Genomic DNA, 24935 nt, shown 5'->3' with positions numbered 1-24935 from the left:
GCTAAATTCCTGGTGACATACTTTGTTTGCAAACTCAACCCAACATAGTAATGGGAAACCTTCCCATAAGCTCCTTTTCTTCAACCATTTAAAATCAACCAACTTGATTTTAAAATCAAGAAGTTAAAAACCATAAGTACTATTTCCTGGAGTTCGAAATTAGAGGCCAGACAGGGATAAATGCATCATGACATTGACATTCTGTCCTTTCTTATTTATTTTATATAAGCAGTGTGTTCTCTCAAGCCTACTTGCATAAACACATAATGATACATATTTAATGAATTTGTTCTTTAGTAGCTATAGAAAATGTGCTTTATTAGTATACCACTTCAATCTTGGTGGCATCCAATCAGATAAATCAGTCATGATGGTGTATGCGTATGTGTTTTGTGTGTGTGTGTGTGTGTGTGTGTGTGTGTGTGTTGGCAGATAAAATGAATCAGTGAAGAATAAATATGCATATGCACACATAAAAGTAGAATTGAGAAGTGCCTTTTGAGCTCATGAAACTACCTTTTTTCTTTCTGAGGCAAAAGAAATGTTATCTTCTTTCTTATTTAAAAGGAATTGCAGGTCAAATTGAGCCCAGGCTCAAAAGTATTAAATTCTGAGCAAAGTAGGGTCCAAAATAAACTTCTCTATAGAAATAAACTCTATCTAGCCCACCGAGTCTCAAAATTCATTCCATTATCCAGTTCCACTGGGGGGGGGGGGGGGAAGGGGCTTATTTAGAATACAGATTCCTGGGCGCACATAAAAAGATCTATTCAGTAGGTCTGGAGGGGGGCCCAGGAATCTTCATTTTTAACAACCCAGTGACTGATGGAAGTGGTGTCAGTATCCGAATTTGAAAAACTCCACTTTATCCCTTCCTGAGTAGGAAGGTTCCCTTTCAGTCAGATGAGGTTAATAGGTTGTAGGTTGATAGGTTAATAGGTTGTAGAATTAGAGCAAAGCATCAGACTGATGTGAAAGGAGAGCCCTGTGAGGCTAAAGAAGAACCAATTAAACCCCTGAGTTAGTATTTTATCAACAGAGCACTTTATATAGCCCCAGGTAAGGCTGACAGATTCTGGTTCTTGTTCTCCTCTTAATCCTGTCCGCTGCTCATTAGCACTTGGCCCTACAAGAACTGTTCCCAGAAGCAGCTCCAAGTGAAATGTGGGAGGCCCTTGAGGCCTTGAAGACTTCATCTCATCAGTAGTCCATTTACACAGGTTACTCTGGGAAGACTTCTGCAGTACGAGGAACCAGGCCTCTTACTCTGAGAGACAAAGATTTATCCAAAACTAGGCAAAAACAATTAACTTGGTTAAAGAGCACTAAATGAACCTCAGAGTCAATCCTTCAAAATCAAAAGGGATTACATCCCTTATGAGACTCTTGCCTGACAAGAACTTTGAGGGTCTGAGATTTTTTTCCCCCTACTGCAGGCTAACAGCTTGTCACAGTGAACGAATGAGAGCAGAAAACATGACACTCTTGGGACAGAGATAAAAGAGTTTACTCCTCATAGCACTAGCAGCAGCCAGAATAGCAACATTTTTTGTGCCTGTTACTCAAGTCCCAATTCCCATAAGGTGATGCAGAGGTTTGGGTGCACCTGTATGTGCAATGAATTGCATTACTAGAAGGAATCCTGAGTTCAGGGAACCCAAATCTTTTCTGATGGGCTCTAAGCATACCTGGACTTTGATGCAACAAGAGTCTGTCTCTCCCCTCCAAGTCTGTTCACTGTGTGAACATCCTTGAGCAGCTAGTCTGGAACAAAGGCAGTCAGCGTTTTTGCTTATAAGACATGCAGAAACTTGAAAGACCCATGGAGAATTTTCCCTCAACTATCCAATAGAAAATACTTTGCTCTTGAACACACTTACTTGAGTCTTTTAGGGATGGGTTTTCACAGATGCCACTTCATTTTAGACATGCTTATTGGCTAACACAGTTATGTATGTAGTAAATCACTCTTTCTACCAAAATGGATACCATTTATGAATGTCATTGATATAATACTCATGGAAGTCTTTGTGTTTATTTATTTATTTATTTTCCTTCTAATATAATGAATCTGTATCCAGAATACAGTTGAGGGGCTGTCTATTCCATAATGTCCCCCTCTAAGTAATAATTTAGTAGCAGAGATTATATGGCTGTGACATGATTAGGTCTCCTGGAAGATAGTATTCAAAACTGAATTCTCTAGGAGCATTGAAGCATACCCTGAAGCAACATTTTTGGTTTGTGTATTTGTTCGTTTCTTTTTTTTTTTAGTTTATTTATTTATTTTTAAAGAGAGAGAGAGACTGCATGCTGAAGGAGCAGAGAGAGAGAGAGAGAGAGAGGGAAAGAGAATCACAAGCAGGCTCCACACCATCACTGCAGAGCCCAATGAGGGGCTCAGACGCACGAACCATGAGATCATGACCTGGGCCGAAATTGAAAGTCAGATGCTTAACCAACTGAGCCCCCAGGTGCCCCTTGTTTGTTTCTTTGTTTTTCTTATTTCTTTTTTAATGTTTATTTATTTTTGAGAGAGTGCGAGAGAGAGAGTGGGGAGGGACAGAGAGTGCGGAGGGACAGAGAGAGACACACACAGAATCCAAAGCAGGCTCCAGGCTCTGAGCTGTCAGCACAGAGCCCAGTGCGAGGCTTGAACCCACAAACATGAGATCATGACCTGAGCCAAAGTCGGATGCTTAACCTACTGAGCCATCCAAGTGCCCCTTGTTTGTTTCTTAATATCATGTAATGTGGCTTTGTCTGGATAACCAAGATAAAGCTTTTACTCATTTAACTTTTTCTTGGTCTGAATTATCACACAATTGTTCAAGCCCATCCTCCCTTGGCTGTGTTGTAGAGCTCCTAAGATACAGATATGTGCTGTTCATGTAGCATTGCCTGGAGATATAGAAGAAGAAGGATAACAAATAAGTTCTCACCATTAACTTTGGGCTTCCTGTTGAATCAACTTACTCAATATAAACTTGACATACTTATCCTAGGAGTGATTATTTACTGTCTCCTGGATCAAGATAAAGGATTTGTAGGCAACCGTCAGCTTTTGTTTTTGGAAACATTGGTTTTCTCTTAATAAGGATGCGTTTTCATGGCTGTATATTTCGCCTCATTTATGCAGTATCTTCCTTGAATTCCCTCTAAGCACCAGTACCATTGTTATCAAGGTAGAGTTGGAATTCAGTGTTTCCATTTGCTAATACAAGTGCCTTCCTACTTCCTACCATTTGAGATATACCTTAAAATGTACATACACCATAGGGGTCCAAGGCAAGTGTGAAATAAAGATTTTAAAAAAGAGCTGGTGATATGTTTTCGTCCTAGGGTTGGTCCAGCGATGGTCCCAAACATCCCTTTTCCATGCTTTCTTCCCAGTTCACTCTGCTGAGTGAATGTACAAGGTCAATTTTAAGAGTGACCAAAACTGAAGCTACCCATTCTTTGGGGGGTTTCTATTGATTGCTGTCTGTGAAAGATTGAGGTGAGCCAAGGATTAGGATATTTGTAGGTAGAACAAAACTTTATGAATAGCTAATAGCTGAAGCCCATCATTTTGACATTTTAGCTTCTAAACAGTGAGTGACAGTTTGTTGGTGATACTGCTCTAGTGTTCTATACCATTAAATTGTTATTTGCTGGTTGAAATCAGAACACCAGGGGGCACTAATTTGCTCAAGAAATCATTGCGACTCATTGAGACATGACCTGAATCTCACCCAATTACATTTTAGATCTAGAGAAGACCTAGGGGTTAATTTAGGCCTGCTTTACAAATATTTATTTTAAAACCAGAAGGAAATGACTTGCCCAAGGCTAACACTGGCAGGCGAGTGTCCTAGTGGCTTGATGTTCTTCCTCCTCTACCATGATGCTTTTATCAGAGAATCTGGAACAGCCCTTTTAAAATCATCAACAATAAGTGCCTGCTAGTCTGCTTTGTTTAGAGGTTATTGCTTTGAACAACACAGACATGGTTCTGCTCTCAGACTGCCCACCAGCTAGGAAGACCCTAGGCCAATTAACTGAATTTTAGCAAAAAGTATTATGGGAGATTGCAGCAGTATATGGGAGATGTCAGACTTCTTTGTTTAGCTGAACCTTTAATGAAAAGGAAATTGATAAGTGAGAAGCAATGGGGAGGGAATATTTCATGATAAAAAGCAAAGATGATAAGACAGAACTGAGATAGGAGGGACCAAAGGAACTTGGACAACCTGAAAAGCCAATGGGGCAGGAGCACAGAGGGAGAGAGGGAAGAAGAATGGACAAGATGAGGCTAGAGAGGTAGGGAGGAGGCACATCATCCAAGTCCACATGGGCCATATTGAGAATAGGGACCTTATCTACAAAGGGTTATGGAGTGTCACTGAAGGATTTTAAATAGGCCAGAGGCAAATGCATGCATTCTGTGTGTACCAACACTGACTATAGAATGGAGAGGAATGGGGTTGGAAAGAGGAAGAGCAGTTAAGATGCAGCCCAAGTCATCCAAACAAGAGATGATGGATAAGAACCACAGTAGCAGTGGTGGTAGCTTAGGGTGGTGCTTTCCATCTATAAAGGGCGACTTTCCTCTCAAGCATCCAGATGAGACAAGCACCCCCAGCTGCTTCCTGGCAGGATTGCTGCTAGTTTTCCTGCTCCGCTTCTTTGTCCCACCTCTTTTTTGACTCTTTCAGCTATGGCTTTCTCAATTTCGAGCTAGAATCCAGCTTAGGACCAACCAGGCTCACCCTTGCAGCTGAGCACGGCCAGGTTTGTCCTGTCGTCCTGGAAGTCATATGCTGCTTTGTTTTCTCCAAGGTGGACTCAGCATTTGCAAGTTTATAGGGGTGCCAGGGTGTCAAAATAGGCAGGAAGCAGATACGCTTTGTGCCATTTGATTTGTTTAGCAGAGCTTTGGTTATTATGATTTCTTAAACTTTTTTGCTGAATAAAAACAATATGTAGTCATTGTAGAAATCCTAGAAAATGGAGGAAATGGAAATCACAAAAACAAAATCACCCCCAAATTAATTTTTCCCCTATTGTTACAATTCAAATCAAAGAGCTTTTATCATCTTGGAATATTTCTTTTTTTCTAAGCATATTTTTAACATACTAGAATCTCACTCAGTATGAAAAGTTTGTATACCATTTTTACAATAAATATTGCTACAATTTTAAGTGCTTACTGTGTGTGGGACTCTGAACAGAGTGATTTGTGAACATTACTCAAGTTTAATTCTCAAAACAACCTAATGAGATAGGATCTATTATCCCCTTCTGTAGAGGAGGAAACTGAAGCATAGAAAGAACAACTTGTTATAGCAGCTTTATTGAAGTATAATTGACATACAATGTCAATTGTTGTCATTGATATACATATTAAATTTTGACATATGTATGTACCTGGACATTTTCGTGACAGTCAAGATGATGAACTTATGGTCACTCCCAAGGTTTCTCTTCTGCCCTTGTGATCCATTTACTCCATTGCCCACATCTCTAGGCAACCATAGATCTGTGCTCTGTCACTATAGGGTAGTTTGTCTTTTCTAGAACTGTGGACTCATTCAGTATGTATTATGTTTGTTGTCTGTCTTCTTTCACTTAGCATAATTAGTTGAGATTACATGTATTAATAATCTATGAATATTTATGGCCAAGTTGTTTCCATTGTATGGATACCACAATGTGTTTCATTTATTCACCTGTTGATGAACATTTGGATTGTCTCCAATTTGGGGAATTTACAAATAAAATGTCTGTGAGTGTCAGTGTACAAATCTTTGTATTGATTTATGTCTTCATTTTGTTTAATGTTTATTTTTGAAAGCAAGAAAGCATGAGCAGGGGAGGGGCAGAGAGAGAGGGAGAACAGAGGGTCTGAAGCAGGCTCCAGGCTCTGGATGTATAAACTTTAAGATCATGACCTGAGCCAAAGTTGGACACTTAACTGACTGAGCCACCCAGGCACCCCTATTTGATATGTTTTTGACTTTTGACTGAGGATTTTTTTTCTGAGGATTTTGACATGTAGAAGTGTAAAATTTTTTGACATAGGAACATTGTATCAAGGTTTCCCTTTATATTTCTTCTACTGCTATAGTAGGAGAATTTAAGAAGATTTTCCCACACTCAGAAAGCCGCTATCTATTGTAACTATATCTAATATTATCACTCTATCTGATTTTCTTATAGTTTTTCTTTTTGGTAACTCTTTAATCTATCCATATTTTTATTTTGATATGTGGAGAGAACTTGAGATCATGACTAAGTTTTTCCAAACTCCTAAAGAATTAAATGATTATCTTAAAGTCACTTTTGTTGAACAATCCCATCTCTTTAGTGTTGATTTGTGATAGTTTCGTGATCATTTTTTTAAGTTTCTCATATAAACTGGAGTCTGTTTGGAGGGCATTTATTCTATTCCATTAATCTATTTTTGGTCAATATGAGAAATTTATATTGAAATTTTAAGATATATTTTAATATACAGGTAAATCAGGGCATAGAGTTATCATTCGTCTCTGATCAGAAAAACGTTTCGCTTAAATACAATGCTGTCATTGCGTGTTGTAAAAGCAACCTGGCTAGCATATAGATTATCCTACCAATAATTTACATCAGCTTTTATTGCTGTAAATTAGCACATCTTTTTTTTTTTTTGACTCATTATGACAGTGTACTTTCTCTAAATAAAATGTTCACATTTTCTCCTCTCCTGCTTTTATTCTGTCCCCAACCTCATTGCCAGGTATTTTGTATTTAGAAATGAAATTTTTAAACTACTTGATAAATCCTCTCTTAGCATGCTGATTTTTTTTTTTTTTGACCTCAGCAACAGTAAGGACCAGATACTACTCAACTGACCAGATACCAGATCCCTGCAATCTGATTTGGTTATTTAGAACATGGTTTTTCAACCTTGACGCTGTTGACATTTGGGGTTAAATAGTGCTTTGTTGTGTCCTATTCACTGCAGGATGTTTAGTAGCATTCCCCACTGGTTACCAATAACCCCACCCTAGCTGTGACAAACAAAAATGTCTCCAGATATTGCCAAATGTCCCTTTGGGGACAGAATTACCCCCATTGAGAACTATTGATTTAGATCAAAGTAGTCTGAGAGCATGCAGCATAATAAACTTACTTCACTTTTATTTACTGTTATTATTATTATTGTCATTATTATTATTATTATTATTAATCTTAGTAATACAATCAGGTTGAACCTAAGGCAATTGAGTTAAACAATGATTCACTGTTACTGGGTTTGAAAAAAATCAACCCTAGGGCATTCTGCTTGGCCATGTGACTTAAACATGGCCATGGTAAGAAGAGTGACATTATCATTGCTGAAACTAAAACATCTCAGGGTCTCTTTGTATTCACCTCCCTACTTAGCCTATGTTGGTGGTAAATTTGAAAAGCTGTCAATTTGATAACCATATTGGCATATGTAAATGAAATTATGCCCTGAGTTTTAATCTTGTATTTTTTGATATTTAGAAAATGGCTCAAACTCTAAGCCCATAATTCTTTGAATCATCTTGCCTTTGATTTTAGCATATAACCATGGCTGTCTGAGCTAGTTAGTTCAGAGGGGTTTTACAAGATGATAATGAGGCCAATGTTGCAGTTTCAATTAGCTTCACAGAAGAAAAACCCCGCTTCACAGCAGCAGACTGAACTGCTAACCCCTGCCACCACTCTCAGCCAATGGCCAAAAGGAACATGAGAACAGAGAATGTTGTCGACTCAGCACTCCCAGGACCGTTTAGCCTGAACAAGCAAAGGTCACAACTCATTGATGATGATGGCCCATCCGTGTTATATTCCTACACCAATTCACTGCAGAAACACAAAATGAAGAGTAAATCAGCCCTGGAAGTCAGAGCTGCTTTGATAGCCAGTGTAGATCATTGAGGCAAAGACTTGTTTATCCTGATTTTTTTTTTTTTTTTGGAATAATGAATAGGACAGCTGCAATTTTGAAAGGTATTTAAGCAACTTTTATTTTTGTTTTCAAATTTGCAATTTTCACTGTATATTTAAAGTTAAGTACGTTTTATCCACTCATGAAATTATTTTCTAATCATTCACTAAGAGGGTCATTATAATCATAAATATATCTGCAACTATGCAAATATAATGGCTACATCAGGCAATTTTTTCATTAGAATGAGAAGACTTTTATAAGCATTAAAATGGAAATTGAATTTTACTTGCATTTAACACTATAAGCACAGGGGGTATTAACAAGAGCCCCTGGCAGCAATTTCCCTAATACTAATTTATGTGCTGTATAAAATGTAACGTCCACAGAAACATGGCCCTCAACATCTGCCCTTTATTCCAAAGATTGGGCTTAATTCTGCTTTTAGAATATTTGCACTGTTCCTGTTAAAATGCCTAGATAACAATGGATACAGGTGAATGCTGGCCAGTTTGGTTTATGTTCTCAGTTCCAACATCAAGGTAAATTTCTTTCTCTTTTCCTCTGGTCTTTGAATTCGGATCATACGCATCCAATCTCTGGACATACTCTCCCAGCAGGAAGCTTCTAGAGCTTAGTATCATTTATATAATGGTTTTCCTGTCTCATTGGTGCCTAAATTTTTCTTCTGACTTATCAAGAGATCCATAGGAATTTTCAACATTGTCAGTATTATATTCTGACGATGAATGGATATCCAATTTCAAGCTCTTCCATTCGCAATGCATTCATCAAAATGCAATCAGCTTTAGTAGCCTATAGAGGAAATCGCTTTTAGAACCTGGTATTTACTCCACCTCATCAAAGGTCTGCTAAACGTATTGAGTCCTAAATGAATAGCAGTGGACAAGCCAAACAAATTGAGCCTTGAATGCAAGAATGTCTACAGATGTTTCCATGAATTGCTTTTTAATCAATGAAATCAGGAACATGTGTGTTTTTTAAAATTGATTCCTACAGTTGCAGCTGCCTGAGTACCACATTTTCCCAACTGCCTCTCTGCTACCATCAGTGCTATATTCAGAATCTCTCTGGTTTCAATATACATGATGTTCTCTTTCTAAAAATTCGAATATTTATTTAGCATTTCTATGTGTCAGGTACTGTGCAAAGTGCTTTCATGGATTATTTAATTTAATCTTTTACAATGGCCTTGTGACGTACACAACATATTATTAGTATCCTCATACAGCTAAGGGAACTGAGGAGTAAAGGTTAGTCAGTGGCTCAGGATCATACAGCTAACACTAACGCGTGACACAGCCAGATCTTGAACTTGGTCTGTATGAATCGAGAGCCTATACTCCTATGACTTTCTCCTGAAAGTCATTATCACAAAGATGTGTATTATTTTTTATTTCTAAAAATAATTTTATTTTATTTCTGCTCTCTCTTTTGATTTAAAACAAATAACTAAAAATGATACCCAAATGCCTTTCATGTTCCTCGAACTCCAAATTCTTACAGAATGTATCTTGTCTGTGCTAATTTAACTTACAGTTAGGTCTTCATCCCTCTGGTATTCATAGGTCTCAAATTCGTAGCTAGAAACTTGTTCATGTTTTGAGTAATTGTATTTCACTCCCAATGAAATTTGGGGTACTTGAAACAAGTTCAGTGATATTTTAAAGAATGCAATTTACACCACTTCCTTTAGAAGACTATAAATAAAAAAAAATGATAGAACGTGTCAAGCCATAATTACATCGAGAGTCTTAGTAACCTCGTAAACCACAAGAATGAAATACCAAAAAAATTTTTTTTCAACCACCAGCATCAAAGTCTCATTTGCCGATTCTATTTTTACAACATTGATGGAAGTAATCCAGTTAGGCTGACATTTTTATAGAGGATAGTTTAATGTTCAAATAAGCCGTGTTATTTCCCCATCTTTATTTTCTTTATGGAAAAGATTTTTTTTCTTCTGTAATGATTCGAACTGTGCTTTAAAGTAAATGAAAACGTGTCTTGTAGGTTAGATTATGACTCTAGAAGATACATTTCGGGTGACATAAAGGTCTTTGCCATAACCGCAGTTGAAGTTTACAGATACACGCCCCTTCCAATTTTTAATGCTGGTGCTAAATTTCTTAATTAATCTAATTACAGAAAATGTGTCAAAAGGAAAGGGATGCTTGGTCTCACACATATGCTTGGGTTTCTGTTATCAGGAAACAAATGTCCAAATGTGATTGCACACAAGCTCATACACGTGCTTATGCACGTGCTCACACACAGTCAAGTTTGGATCCAAGTGTGAATTTGGTGACACAGTGGCACTTAGAGCCAAATACTAAGCATATGTCGAAATTTGGTGTGATCACAACAGCAGAATGGTATGATATTGTTTCATTCAGTATGATGCAGGAAGAGAAGCCAAATGACAGAAAATCATAAAACAAATGTCATTTACTTCTCAGAAGCATTATGTTTGAATAATTGAGAAAAAATAAGACCAACTTGTTTCAATCTGACTTTCTTGTCATTGGTAAATTAATAGATGTATTTCTCCTCTATTAGAGAAAATAGGCTGATGAACCTTTAATGGCTGAGATAGATTAGGTAAAGTTGCTGATATTTAATGTCTCTGTCCTATAGATCAAAATCTATCATTCATCAAAAAAATTAGTATCAATAAATTTATATAGTTCAGTTTGGCAGAATAATACTCACTGTATTCATTTTTATCCTCTTAGGATATCTTTCTATCTGTATTTTTTAAAGATGGCATGTTTTTAACCATGTAAAAAACTCATAGCTTTAAGGATGGGCCTTACTGATACAAATAACTTGCGTATGGGTCAAATATTTTCAGTATATTATCCATGAATTCCCTTATGAGAGCCAAGGATAGAATAGTTATTCATCAATACCAAATTTCACCAAGAATGGGAATTAGAATTATTTTAGGATCCTTTGATACCTTTGGCTAATGGGCAAAAGATAACCTCAGGGAAATGATAACTCCTTTAAGAAATCCTCCTACATCATGTTAGAAAGTCATAGCTAGATGGAATGATCTACAGATTCATGGAATGGAAATGCCATTGGAATTATCCAGCCTAACAGTTCCCAGCTGTCCAGTAAGAGGATCCAGATCCACATGGATAGGTTGTCAAGACATGTTGTATGTGATTTGCTCAAAGTACTGATGTTAGCAAATTACTTTATTTTATTTTCATAAATTAGGATGTATTTGATATTGTTCATCTAAAAATGCCTCACTAACTTAATAGCATTTCAAATCAGAAGGAATTGAAGTTTCAGTTGGTGGGTCTAGTGTTACCTACATGTCCCTTAGAGATACCCATAGAAATGAATCGTGCATGAAAACATAGGGGTGAGGTTTCCCAGCAGAAAAAAGTTCTTGCTCTGCAGATTAGACAATTCTTGCTAACTTTTCTATAATCAGCAGAAATTGCTGAACTCGTAAGCCAAAAGGTGATGGTGTACATGGAATCAGCAAAAGACCATAATCTTGAAGGACATTTCTCCAGAGCATGAGGAGGCCTGAGGAAATGCCTACACCACCACTATGGAATACGTTTTTCATAACTGGATGCTTAGAGCTCTTGGATTCTGTGTCTCCTCCCTGTGAACAGCACCCAGTTACCACTGCCAAAGTTTGTTTTCTCTGAGCTCAGTTTATAAAAGTGACCATACTGCGAGTGTTGACCTTTTCTTTCTTCGGATGTGTTAATATCATGGATTAATCTCTGTCATTGGTCTCAATCCAGTGGCTATTCCCATGGACCTAGAAGTGTTAATTCAGTGCTTACAGGAGAACCTCATCCCTTATCTACAAGTAGTTATTTGGAGGAGTGAGGGGCCCTTCACGATTGCCCCCATTTGACAAGAAATTAAAATCTAAATCTGACTCTGTTGTTGCTGTTTTTAACTGCCTGATTATATGATAACTTTCTAGATTATTTAGTGGAGGAAAGTTGTACCATATCTCATTAGCATGATCTTAGGGTACCCTTTGCGACTTAAATTTTAACGGCTGTAAACTATTATGGGGATAGAAAAAAGATGTGACTATTCCAATTCCTTTTTCTTCTATAGTACAGGGCAATCCTAGCAAAGATGACACCAAAATCTTATAAATCAACCTTACAGATTGAAAAATCTTAAGTAATTTATGAGCAAATGCAATCTAGCAAAACATAAAAACAATAACAAAACATAATCAAAATAGTTGGTTCTTAAAGACACAAGAAGTTTTACTATTAAAGAAATCTGATTTTGTTATAATTCATCTTATTAATAGGTTAAATGAGAAAAATTGTATCCTGTCATAGATCTTCAGAATGTACTTGGTTTACTATACAATGATAATGAAAATTCTTTTTTTTTAAATATTTATTTATTTTTGAGGGAGAGAGAGACAGAGTGTAGTGGACAAGGGGCAGAGAGAGACCAAGACACAATCTAAAGCAGGCTCTACGCTCTGAGCTGTCAGCACAGAGCCTGATTTGGGGCTTGAACTCATGAACTGCAAGATCATGACCTGAGCCAAAGTCAAACGCCAAACTGACTAAGCCACCCAGGTGCCCCGGTAATGAAAATTCTTTATGAAAGAGACATAGAAGTCTATTTTCTTAAAATGATAAAGATTTATTTGGAACAAAGATTAAATTTTTCACTTATAAAATTCTATATGTATTTTCATTAAAATGAGAAACAAGAAAAAATTTTTTAATGTTTATTTATTTTTGACAGAGAGAGAGAGAGGGCATGAGCGGGGAGGCGCAGGAGAGAGGGAGACACAGAATCCAAAGCAGGCTCCAGGCTCCGAGCTGTCAGCACAGAACCCAATGAGGGGCTTGAACTCACAGACCACAAGATCATGACCTGAGCCAAAGTCAGACGCTCAACTGACTGAGCCACTCAGGCGCCCCAACAAATTTTTTGATTATGTTTATAAAAATCTAGCAAATATAGTGACAAGGAAAAAATTAGATAATTAGAAAGGGCAAGTAAAAAAAATCACCATTTGTCTATATTGAAAATTTAAGAGAATCAACTGAAAATAAAAGCTATTAGAATAGTCAAGAGTCTAGTATTACAAAATTTTTCACTACAGTACTTACAAATATAAATACACAAAATAAAGTACTTAATACCATAATTAAAAAATAAACAAAAAACCCACATATCACAATAGCAAACTTAAAATTAAAAATAACTAGGAATAGGGGCGCCTGAGTGGCTCAGTCAGTTAAGCATCTGACTTTGGCTCAGGTCATGATCTCATGGTTCATTAATTCGAGCCCCACATCAGGCTCTGTGCTGACAGCTCAGAGCCTAGAGACTGCTTCAGATTCTGTGTCTCATTCTCTCTCTGACCCTCCCCCACTTGCCCTCTGTCTCTCTCTGTCTCTCAAAAATAAATAAAAAATGTAAAAAAATAAAATAAGAAAAATAACTAGGAATAAAAACAAATATATGAGACTTCCTTGGAAAAAATATATTAAAAAATTTGGAAAAAGATGAGATTTAACAAGGAGATATTCTATACTCCTCAACAAAAGGAATCAATATTTTAGACATTAAATTCTCCCCAATGTAATCTAACAATTGACTGAATCTGAAATCAGAATCACCCAGGGATTCTTTCAGTAAGATGACAAAATAATTTAAAAATTCATCCAAAGTATATTGAAAAGCAAAAGTAGCCAATAACTTATTTAAAAATCAATGCTCCCAAAAGGTTAAGAACAATTATATTAAAAGAAAAGATCTGGGGCACCTGGGTGGCGCAGTCGGTTAAGCGTCCGACTTCAGCCAGGTCACGATCTCGAGGTCCATTGAGTTTGAGCCCCGCGTCGGGCTCTGTCTGGGCTGATGGCTCGGAGCCTGGAGCCTGTTTCGGATTCTGTGTCTCCCTCTCTCTCTGCCCCTCCCCCGTTCATGCTCTGTCTCTCTCTGTCCCAAAAATAAAAATTAAAAAAAAAAAAACCTTGAAAAAAAATAATAAAAGAAAAGATCTGATCAAATTTCAACATAAAATGTAATACTCTATACAGTGAAAAAAAATCACAAACAAAATTAAAAGACTATAAACATGATGGGTAAACATCTGCAGGACAAGTGTCTTCTTTTTCTTTTTTTAATATGTAAGGCAGTCTTGACAAATATGAAGGAAAGAGACAGTATTTCTATAGACTTCACAAGACCAGGGGCACCTGGGTGGCTCAATTGGTTAAGCATCCAACTTCAGCTCTGGTCACGATCTCAGGGTTTGTTTGGTGGGTTTGAGCCCTGCACTCTCACCACAGAGCCGGCTTCGGATCCTCTGTCCCCCTCTCTCTCTGCTAGTCCCCCACTTGCATACTCACAAGCTCTCTCTCTCTCAAAAATAAACATTGAGAAAAAGAAAAAAAGAAGAAGAAGAAGAATTCACAAGACCAAAGGCCAGCAAACCTTTTCTGTAAAGGACAAATAGTAAATACTTTTGGCTTTGCAGACACCAGAATCTCTGTTACAACTACTCAGCTCTGCTCTTGTAGCCCGAAAGAAGCCATAGACCATGCGTAAAGAAATAAATACGACTGTATTCCAATAAAACTTTACTTACAAAAACAGGAAATGGGCCAAAGTGGGCCCACAGACCACAGTATTATCAACCCCTGCAATAGACCTTTTTGTTCACAGCTATATTCCAGGTATACCTAGAAGTAAGCATGGTGGATATAAAATGTTCAACAAATATATGTTGAGTGAACAAGTAAATAAATGAACAGAAATAGGACAACACACACAAAAAATTAAAATCAACAGTAAAATATATGAAATTGTTCAAACTCACGTGATGAAAAAGGGACAAATTAAAATCAAGACATAACAGTTTCTTAGTCTCAAAGTCACAAGGTATGTTTGTTTCTTTAATGATAATTCATAGGTTTGGTAAGAATATAGGCTCATGCATTATCCTCATATGCTGCTGGTAGGCTTTTTTACTCTTTTGTCCTTAGTTACATACATAGAGAAAAGTGTCGAAAATAATGTAAGAGATTTATATATTCTCTCCCTCCAGTGACAGTTTTCAAATTGGTTGGATTCATTCTTAAAAATTATTGAGAACCCCAAAGGACTTTTGTCTGTTAATATTTATAATAGTTACCACATTAGAAATTAAAACAGAAACACTTAAACTTTTTATAATTCATTTAAAAGAGCAATAATAAATTCTTTACATGTCAACGTAAATAATGTTTTTATGACAACTACATTTTCCAAAGAAAACAATCACTGACAAGAGTGGTATTGTTTTACATTTTTGCACATCTCTTTAATGTCTTGCCTGGAAGAAATCAACTGGATTCTTGTATCTGCTTCTGATTTCATTCTGTTGTGCCTCGCTTTCTTTGTGAAGGATATGAAGAAAATCAACCTTCAAGCAGTTATGTAGTTGGGAAAGGGACCGGTATTTTAATAGCCTTTTCTGATAACCAAAAATTCTGCTTTGATAGTATACCAAAATTCAACAAGTGGCAGTTTCTAAATAGGCAGTTGAAATGTGGAATCTAAACCCATATCACTGAACTTTTTGTACTTCGTTACATTAAAATCTATTCATTTATCTTGCACTTTGAGTGGGTCTTTTCCCCATCCGTGGTCTTGTAACATCATGCACTGACCATTTAGAAAATAGTTGTTCGATGAGTAAGGCACATCTTGCAGTTGTAGCTACGTTTTGTTGTACAATGTTCAAGATTTTATTTACTACGTCTCCTCTGATCTCAGAGAAGTCTTTAGATTTTAGGGATCTGTCAAGCCCTCAGTGGTGGTTATAAGTTTTCCAAAATTCTAATTTTCATTTGAAAGCATGAAATTTTATCATTAACAAAAAATACTGTCAGTCATTTTCTTTGAAGTAGCAGACTCTTCATCACTGTTGAGAAAAAAGTTGGCCGAACACCCATAATAACCATAATTTGCCTCTTCTTCTTTCAAGAAAAAATGATACTCTATGAAGAAAGCACGTAGTTCAGTTCACAACTCAGTGATCATACTTTCATATGCCACAGAAGTCCTACATTCACACTATTTTGTCGCTCTGTATTTTATTTAAAAAGTGCCCAAGTGTTGAGATTTGATTAATTCACTTTTATTCCTCATTAAGGACACTCTTGAGTGAAGCCGGCTTGTTTGGTTTTGGTAAGCCTGGAGCGTGCACGCTATGGAAGGCACAGTGGCTACTCATGCATTTGACCCCGCTGCCTTGATCCAGGCCAGGTTGCCAGTTTCATCCACCACTGGTTTTGCACCTTCAGTGCAAGTAGCAACATGGTGGAGAAGACAAATAAGTTTAAAACTTCACATAAATAATTCCATTCTATATGTATCCTTTGACCAAGATTTTTTACGTGTAACATTGTGCCTTTATGTTTTTGAGATAGATGTAGGTTGGTACATATAGATCCAGTTCATATCTGTTAACTGCTGTATTGTATTTCTCTCTTTATTCCTCTATTGATAGGTATTTAGAGATTTCCAACTTTTACTATTGTGAAAGAGTCACTCTAGGTTGTGTTCCATGATGTGGACTTTTCAGGTCTAGAAGTAGGCATATACTGAGTTCTCCGTATCTAGATTGCCAAATTGTTTTTAACATGGCCTTATCAATTTACAACCTGGTATGATTCTTAACTGGTACTCTCTTTCTAGGGGGCAGCTTGGCAATGTGTGTAGAATACTCTAAGGGAAGACAATTTCTGAACCAGAAATTCCAATTCTAAAAATTGACCACGAAGGTCATTTGTCCAGGAATGGGTACAAAGACTTTTTGTTGACAAGAGTTGTTTATGAGTATTTATAAAGTAGAAAATCTAGAATCTTCTAGATATTTAATAATAGGTGACAAGTTAAAAATATACTGTGGTTATCTCTTCATGGATATTATGTAATCCTTTTATATCCTAATTTTATTTAATCAATATATGTTATTTTATATAACTATTCATCAAAATGGGTGATGGAAGTACAGGTAATTTTTTCTTTTCTTCTTTGTGTGTATTTTTTTTAATTAGCTTGTGTTATTGAGAATATTTTATTACAGAAGGAAAGAAAGAGGGGAGGGAGGACAGACAGATGGATTAGAGCATGTATTTTGAAACCTCATCCCAAACTAAGTTTCAAGTGAGGCCAAAAAAGTAGAACAGTAGATCAAATCTGACACAGCATAGGGGTGGTTTTTTAAAGCCTCCTGCAACCCCCAGAGATTTTGATTCGGTGGGTCTGAGGATCACTGCATCCCTGAAACGCATAAACCTCACACCTTAAGAAATACTAATTCAGAAACCGTAGCTAATTCCATCTGACTTGCCTACATTGATGAAAAATAAGGAGTCTTGTCATTTTTAATATTTGGCAGGCAAAAGAGACAAGCAATGGCTGGGGGAAGTTCTGGTGGTGCCTCTCCTCTCGGAGGCGGGAAGCTGAAGGCAGGAGCCTCTGCAACCACATCCTGGGGCAGGAAGGAGCTCTCTTTCCTGCAGACCTGCCTCAGACTTTGCTTTCTTCTCCTTGGCATAGGCAGCCTGCCCTGAAGCAGACAAGGTCAAGTCTGCAGGTGGTGGCTCCAGGTGTTCCTCCTCACTTCTTTCCCATCCCTCCTTCCTCTGTTCTCTGGCATTTGGGTCACTTCCTCTGCAAATCTGAGCATCAGAATCTTTGGGGGAGCTTGCTAAGACACTTACTCCTGGCCCCCACTCCAGAGCTTCGGATGCCATAGATTGCATTTGTAATAAGCTCGCAGGTGATAAAGCTTCTGGCCCATGGACTACGCTGAGATACAGACCAGAAATAGACTCACCGAGAGAGCCAGCCAGAGACTCCAGGGCTGAACAATCAATTGTTATTCATTAGAATTCCCGTCAGATGGCCATTTAGAAATGCAGATGTGGAACAGTAGTAGTAACAGCATTAGTAGGGGGAGTAGTAATGAGAATAGCAACAGTAATAATAGAAATAGGAATCATGGGAAGATTAATAATGAAATCACACAAATAACTGAGGGCCATTTTTATTCCCATGTTTTGATGAAAGTCTTGAACATGGTCTCATCCGAACAGAGACAAGATCTCGGATGCAAAAGTGTTATGAAATCACGAATTTAAAAAAATGACTCTCTGGGGCGCCTGGGTGGCTCAGTCGGTTAAGCGTCCGACTTCGGCTCAGGTCACGATCTCACGGTTCGTGACTTCGAGCCCCTGAGTCGGGCACTGTGCTGTCAGCTCAGAGCCCAGAGCCTGCTTCAGATTCTGGGTCTCCCTCTCTCTCTGCTCCTCCCCCACTCACGCTCTGTCTTGCTCTCAAAAATAAATAACATTAAAAACAAAAATTTTTTTTAAATGTCTCTTTCAATTGGATGTGTTACATTTTTAGTGAAAGCAAGGTCTTTAAAAACATGCCAGACCTTACGATCCAGAAAAAGCTGTTTCTTTTCCTCCTGCAGGGTATTATTTATCTTTGGTTAATAGATTCAGCCAAGCCATTTTTATAGCCTCACATGTTATCAAAAAGTGTTTTCGTTTCTCAATCTAACTACTCCCTTTCTCAACTTATTGCATTAAATCTGCCTTTAGCGGCCAAGTATAAACTGAAGTCTAGATAAAAGGGATTTTTTTTTAAACCCCATTTGTGTTTTTCCTTTTTGTGTTAAATTATAAATACAGTAATTGGCGGTTAATGAGATGTAAGTGCTGTAGCCTCAGACTCTTTGGGTTACTCATGTCTCTGCACCATTTTCATCCGGCTCTCATTTTCCACACACCAGACCTATAATTATGCCAAAATTTATCCAAGCCAGAGAATATTTTGTTTTTCCCTGTTGCTACCTACAGTCCGTAAAGTTATGGAAAACGTTGGGCATGCAAAACTAATTTTAATCCCCCCAGTAAAAATTCTGAGGGGCAATTCAATAAGATATAATTAAAGGTGTGTGAATCATAGATTGCAGAGATCACTGAGGCACCCAGAAAGCATCTGATCTAGCTGTTTGGCTTTAGTATCAACCCCATTTTGCAGATGAATTAGCCAAGGCTCACAGAAGTAAAATATATGTGAAGCTGGGATTTGAACCAGAGATCTATCTGGCCCTAATACCTGTGCCTTGTCGGGGAGGGTGGCGGGGGGGGGGGGGGGCGGTGGCAGGTGTCTCTTGCCTCTCTGGACAGTGTTTTTTTTATTGCATCATGCGGTTGCCAGCCTACCTTGAACTCTTTCATCACATGGTTGAATGTTTTTCATAAGCTTTTAAAGCTCCCTTTATATTTGATTTGTACAGTATCTTTTAACGACAGTGTCCTTGCAACAGATATTTTGATGTACTAAATTTACACATGCACCTGAGTGAGGAAGACACATGCATCATGTTTTGTATTAAACAAACTCCAGGTCTCATGTTTACGTTGAAAATGTCAGTCTTTGTTTCCACTCAAGTGCTAATCTTTCTAAAAATGTCCCTCATGTTGAAGGACATCCAAAAGGCAATAACTTATTAGAACCTTGGGTTCAGATTACAAATGGGTTTGGCTAGCTCAGTGTTAAAGTTCAAATTATCTCAGAATTATTTTAAATATTTGTACAGGAACACTGATTAGTTTACTAACGTGTTGCCTCATAACCATCCACTAATAACCACCTTGGTCTGTGATCGTTAACTCCAAGGGCTCAAGTGAGCTCTCGGCAAAGGTAATTTGCTTCAGTGTCTGAAGCTGTCATATGATGTCTTTTTCCTAGGACGTGGAAGAGTTGACTCAGAAAAGGAATTTGAAACAGAGTTTCAGACCGCATTTTATTATTTGCACAGAAGAGTTGAAAAGGAAGTTCTGATGAGGTAATGTCCTTCCCTCTGTGCCCCCTTTTTGTACTTAGTGTTTCCTAATTATTTACATTTAAACTGGAGACTGGCAACCTGGTGTAGGGGAAAGAATGTGTGCGAGTCAGGACACCTGGGATTTGGTGCTGGCTCTGTTGTGCAACTCATGACCTTAGACAAGTCATTTTGCTTCTCTGGGTGTTGGTTTCTATAAATGAGAAAGTGACACAAGGTCATTCCTAAGCTGTAGAGTCTGTACATATGTGCATTCTGCCAAAAGAAGCTAAATTAGCCAGAAGACAACAGGCATGCGTATAGATCTCTCTGTTTCTAGCCTTTGGCCGGGCTGGCTGCATGAACAGCAACCTGTGCTTGGTTTAGTTACGGTCTTGCTGTTACCATCTTGAAATTCTTCACAATTTTTGAACAAGAGCCCTGCATTTTCATTTTATTCAGGACCAAATTGTGTAACAGTTTCCTGCCTATTGACAATACATTCCTTATCATTGTGTCGATCAGCTGAAAACAGGAGTCATAACTTCAAATTGGTCACTTTTGCCACCGTTGTACCTTTTGGGTAGACCGAGGGGAGAAAAATGTTGACAAAAATGTATCTGTGAAATTTTTTGGTTATTTTCAATGACCTGAGTTTTTGATGTCTACATTTCCCTTTTGCCCTACCTTGTCCTGAGGGGGGACATTATGCTCTTACAGGTGGCTCTTGGAAGCTCTGATTTCCTCTCACTTCACAGGTAAACTGTGCATGCAGGCTTCTGTGACTCATATTTTGGAATCTTTGTAGTGTTCAATCCCATTTTTTTAACAGATAAGGGTTAATTACTGGTATTCATCACTAGGTATTTCCAGTCTCTCCACCCAGCATCCTTTTTGCCACTGCTCCATAATCAGTTGTAGTACAATACAGAGGATGATACTTGTGGCTTTGAATCATCATTGTGTTGTCAGTTGTTATGTTTCTGGAGAAGCTACAATTACAATAGCATGACAGACAATTACAATAGCATAACAGGCAGAGAGATGACTTCTCCACCAGCAACTTGCTTTGTTTTGACCAAATGAGCTCCTCTTCACCTTTACAGATAGAATCGCCACCCCCAATGCTGCGAGGTCAATTCCATATGAAAGGAGACTTGTCAAATGCGCTAAAATTAAAATGCACATTCACGTGGGGGCCAACTTCATTGTGCCGGCTAACACTGATAAAAAATTACTCTGGGGTTGCAAGGAATATATGCTTTCTTGGTTTATTCATTATTGCATGCCAAAGTATGAAAGAGCAAAAGAGACAGAGGAAAGTGTTTCTGTGTACCCACTGATGGCTGGCTGTGGTTTTACATTATGAGTCTACTTTCAGATACGTAGAACAAATCTCTAAGCGATGAAATGACCAATTTACATATCATATCCAAGATAATAAATTGCTTTGATGGGTCCTTCTCGAGTCTCCTTTTTCAAAGCATCAAAAATGCCAAACCAATCCTCAAACACTGTTCTTTTCTTTTACAAATCCAGTGTGCATAATCTCCCCCAAATGCTGTCTTTTTGCCCTCAATAAATTCTACTTACTTAAAACTTGATGACAGCTTTTAATTATATTAACAGTGTCTAAATGTTTAAAAATATCCAGCTTTTTCCTTCATAAAACTGAATGTGACTGTATGTTGATTTCTTTTTTCTTTTTTTCAAGTTTTTATTTAAATTGCAAGGAGTTCACATATGCTGTAATATTAGTTTCAGGTGCACAATATAGTGATTCAACATTTTCATGCATCACCCGGAGCTCATCATGACCTATGTTGAATTCTCTAATTGCTGCTCTGTCTCCTGACTTCTAGATTGGGGAATGTGTCATTTTTATTTTTTAAACGATATAAATTAGTGTTTTGATTCATACTTCTGCTTAAGAATAGTAAAGAACCAATTGATACATTTTTTAAAATATATATTTTTTTACATTTATTTATTTTTGAGAGACAGAGTGAGACAAAGTGAGAGTGGGGGAGGGGCAGAGAGAGAGGAGACACAGGATCGGAAGCCGGCTCCAGGCTCTGAGCTGTCAGCACAGAGCCCGACGCTGGGCTCGAACCCACAGACCATGAGATCATGACCTGAGCCGAAGTCGGACGCTCAACCGACTGAGCCACCCAGGCGCCCCCAATTGATACATTTTTAAAGGGAATGCAATTGGTCATTCAACAGTACTGATAACAAGCAAAACAGTAGTCCCAGCTTCTATTTATAAGTTCCTTCTATCCAATGCAATGAACTATTCTAGCAATAAATTAGCAGTTTTGAAACTGTGGGATTTTTGATGAAAAGAACCAAAGTAAAACTCCTCAAGTAATGAGGTAAATGGTTTAGTTCCATGCATCTTATTTCAGAACACCTTTTCTGAACCCTGCTTTACAAAGATTCCAAAATAAGAGCCATAGAAAACGAAACATACAGTTTACCTACGAAGAAAAAGAAAATCAGAAATTCGAGCATCCATTGAGTAGAGTATAATGTCCATCCTCGGTGACTTCCAGGAGATGAGGGCACCCACTCAGTGTCTTCTTATAAAAGTTGGTCTCTTCTGGAGAGTGACCCAAAAAGTGCATTAGCATCACACTATAATGTGTCCAATTCAGTGGTTTTTAGTACATACACAGAGCTGTGCCCCCATCACCACAGTCAATTTTACAACATTTCTATCACCTCAAAAAGAAATCCATTAGCATGGATTTCTCCCCCACTGTTACCCCAGCCCTAGGCCACCACTAATCTGCTTTCTGTCTCTATACACCTGCCTAAACTAGACATTTCATGAAAATGGATCATATAATCTATGGCCTTTTGTGAGTGACTTCAATCTCTTGCATCATATTTTTGTGGTTCATACATATTCTATTCATACATACATGTATCAGGACTTCATTCATTTGCATTGCCAAATAATGTTCCATGGCATGGATAATAACCTCTTTTGCTTATCCATTCACCAGTTGGTAGATATTTGGGTTGTTCTGAATTTGGGCCGTTATGAACAATGCTGCCACAAACATTTTGCACGAGTGTTTCTGTGCACATACGTTTTCGTTTCTCTTGGGTACATATCCAGTAGTAGAATTGTTGAGTTATTTGGTAATTTTCTGTCTAACTTTTAAGGAACTGTCAGACTTTTCCAAAGTAGCTGCACCATTTTCCTTTTGCATCATCAGGTGTAAGCATTCCACTTACTTACTCCACATCCTTGTCAACACTTCTTATCTGTCTTTTTGATGATAGCCATTCTAGTGATTATGAAATCGTATCCCTTTGTGGTTTTGGTTTGCATTTCCCTCATAGCTGAAGAAGCTGAGCATCTTTTCATGTGCTTATTGCCCATTTGTATATTATCTTGGGAGAAATGTCTGTTTAGATCCTTAGCCATTTTCTAGTTGAGTTACTCGTTTTGGCATTATTGAATTGTAAAAGTTCTGTATATATTCTAGATATGAGTTCTTTATAAGAAATATAATTTACAAATATTTTCTTCCATTCTGTGGGTTGTCTTTTTCACTCTCTTGATGGTCGCCACAGAAGCAGAAAGGTTTTTAATTTTGATAAAGCCCAATTTATTGTTCCTTTGTTGCCAGTGCTTTTGGAATTCTATCCAAAAGGGCTTTGCATGTATGTTAGCCAACTTGACAATAAATTATGCTTAAAAAAACGAACTGCAAAAAATGGAAAACAAAACAAAAAAAGGCTTTGCATATCCCAAGGTAATGAAAATTCTCTCCTACATTTACTTCTAAGTGTTTTACAGTTTTAGTTCTTACATTTAAGTCTGTAATCTGCTTTGAGTTAATTTTTCTGTACGGTGTGAAGAAAAGGTCTAAATTTATTCTTTTGTATGTGGATACCCTAGAGTGAATTTTTAAAACAATCTCCTCACTGATAGTGAGTGAACATCTTGCTGAAAGTCAGCTGTGTGATGAACTTCATGGGGCATGCCACATGAGGCATCTATACCAAAAATGAATTGCCAGAGAGTTCCAGCTTCTTTCTGCTCTCCCCCAGGGATCCCATACACTGGTTTAAATTCTTTTTTTTTTAATGTTTATTTTTGAGAGAGAGACAGAGATAGAGTGCTAATGGGGGAGGGGCAGAGACAGAAAGAACACTGAATCCGAAGCAGGTCCCAGGATCTGAGCTGTCAGCACAGAGCCCAATATGGGGCTTGAACTCACAAACTGTGAGATCATGACCTGAACCAAAGTTGGACACTTAACCAGCTGAGCCACCCAGGTGCCCTTACACTGGTTGAAATTCTAAACACACACTTGGAACTACCAAAGAACACATTTACAAAGCCTCTGATCAGTATGCTGAGGTCTCCCTAATGGGTGACAGGGGTGGGGGGATACTCAGAAATTAGATGAAGAGTGATGTCAATCACTAAAGGTTTCCAAAGGAGTTGTGTTCACTTTTGTGCACTAATACACATACACACACTTCAACTGCAGTGTGTGACCTATAAGTCAGGAGATGCCTGCCTGAACGCCTTGGTGCTATTGATGATGTCTCATTGCTTTGTGCTCTTACCTATTTGAATGAAAGAAGGAAGCTCCTTGAAACTTAGGAGTCAAATTACTTCCAAGAAGGTTATGCTATTGTCTTATTTGAAAGCACTCAAGAAAACAGCAGAAGGCCCTTGAGTGAAATGTAGTCCCAAGAAAAGGGGAATGCCACCCATACCCACAGTTCTGTGCTGCTGTGGCAGGCAGGACCAGCAATTAGGGAAACCCCCATCTGTCACGCCACCAGACTGAGTCCAAGGTTAGGAACAAGTCAAGTTTTTTCCCTCTCTTCAGCTCTCAAAGTGCTGATTCTTGTACAGGCAGGTTCATCTTCCACAAATAGCCTCTGTGTACTTGTCCAAGAAGGGAACATGAATGACAAGTGTCTTTCTACACTGCTGAGCTTAAAGAAGGCAAGTTAAGTATGCTTTTGGGGATCATATTGAAACTTCCGTCTCTTCCCATAAATCCCCCAGGAAGATATATTTTTATCCCAAGAAGGAAGCAAGGAAAATGGGCATAGGATCTCACAGACCTGGATCCAAAT

General features: G+C 37.9%; 1 protein-coding gene across 5 annotated transcripts in view; it reads left to right on the top strand.

Moving 5' to 3' along the window:
- THRB (thyroid hormone receptor beta) overlaps window positions 1-24935 on the top strand; it is a 388850-nt gene that overhangs the window by 78873 nt on the left and 285042 nt on the right. For all 5 annotated transcript variants that reach the window (XM_043595532.1, XM_043595534.1, XM_043595535.1 and 2 more), the window contains exon 2: window positions 19748-19844. The gene's annotated coding sequence lies outside the window, so the exon portion shown is untranslated. The remainder of the gene's footprint in view (window positions 1-19747; window positions 19845-24935) is intronic.

This window comes from Prionailurus bengalensis, chromosome C2, assembly GCF_016509475.1.
Source record: "Prionailurus bengalensis isolate Pbe53 chromosome C2, Fcat_Pben_1.1_paternal_pri, whole genome shotgun sequence".
Lineage (NCBI taxonomy): Eukaryota > Metazoa > Chordata > Mammalia > Carnivora > Felidae > Prionailurus > Prionailurus bengalensis.
This window is presented reverse-complemented; position numbering and strand designations above follow the sequence as displayed.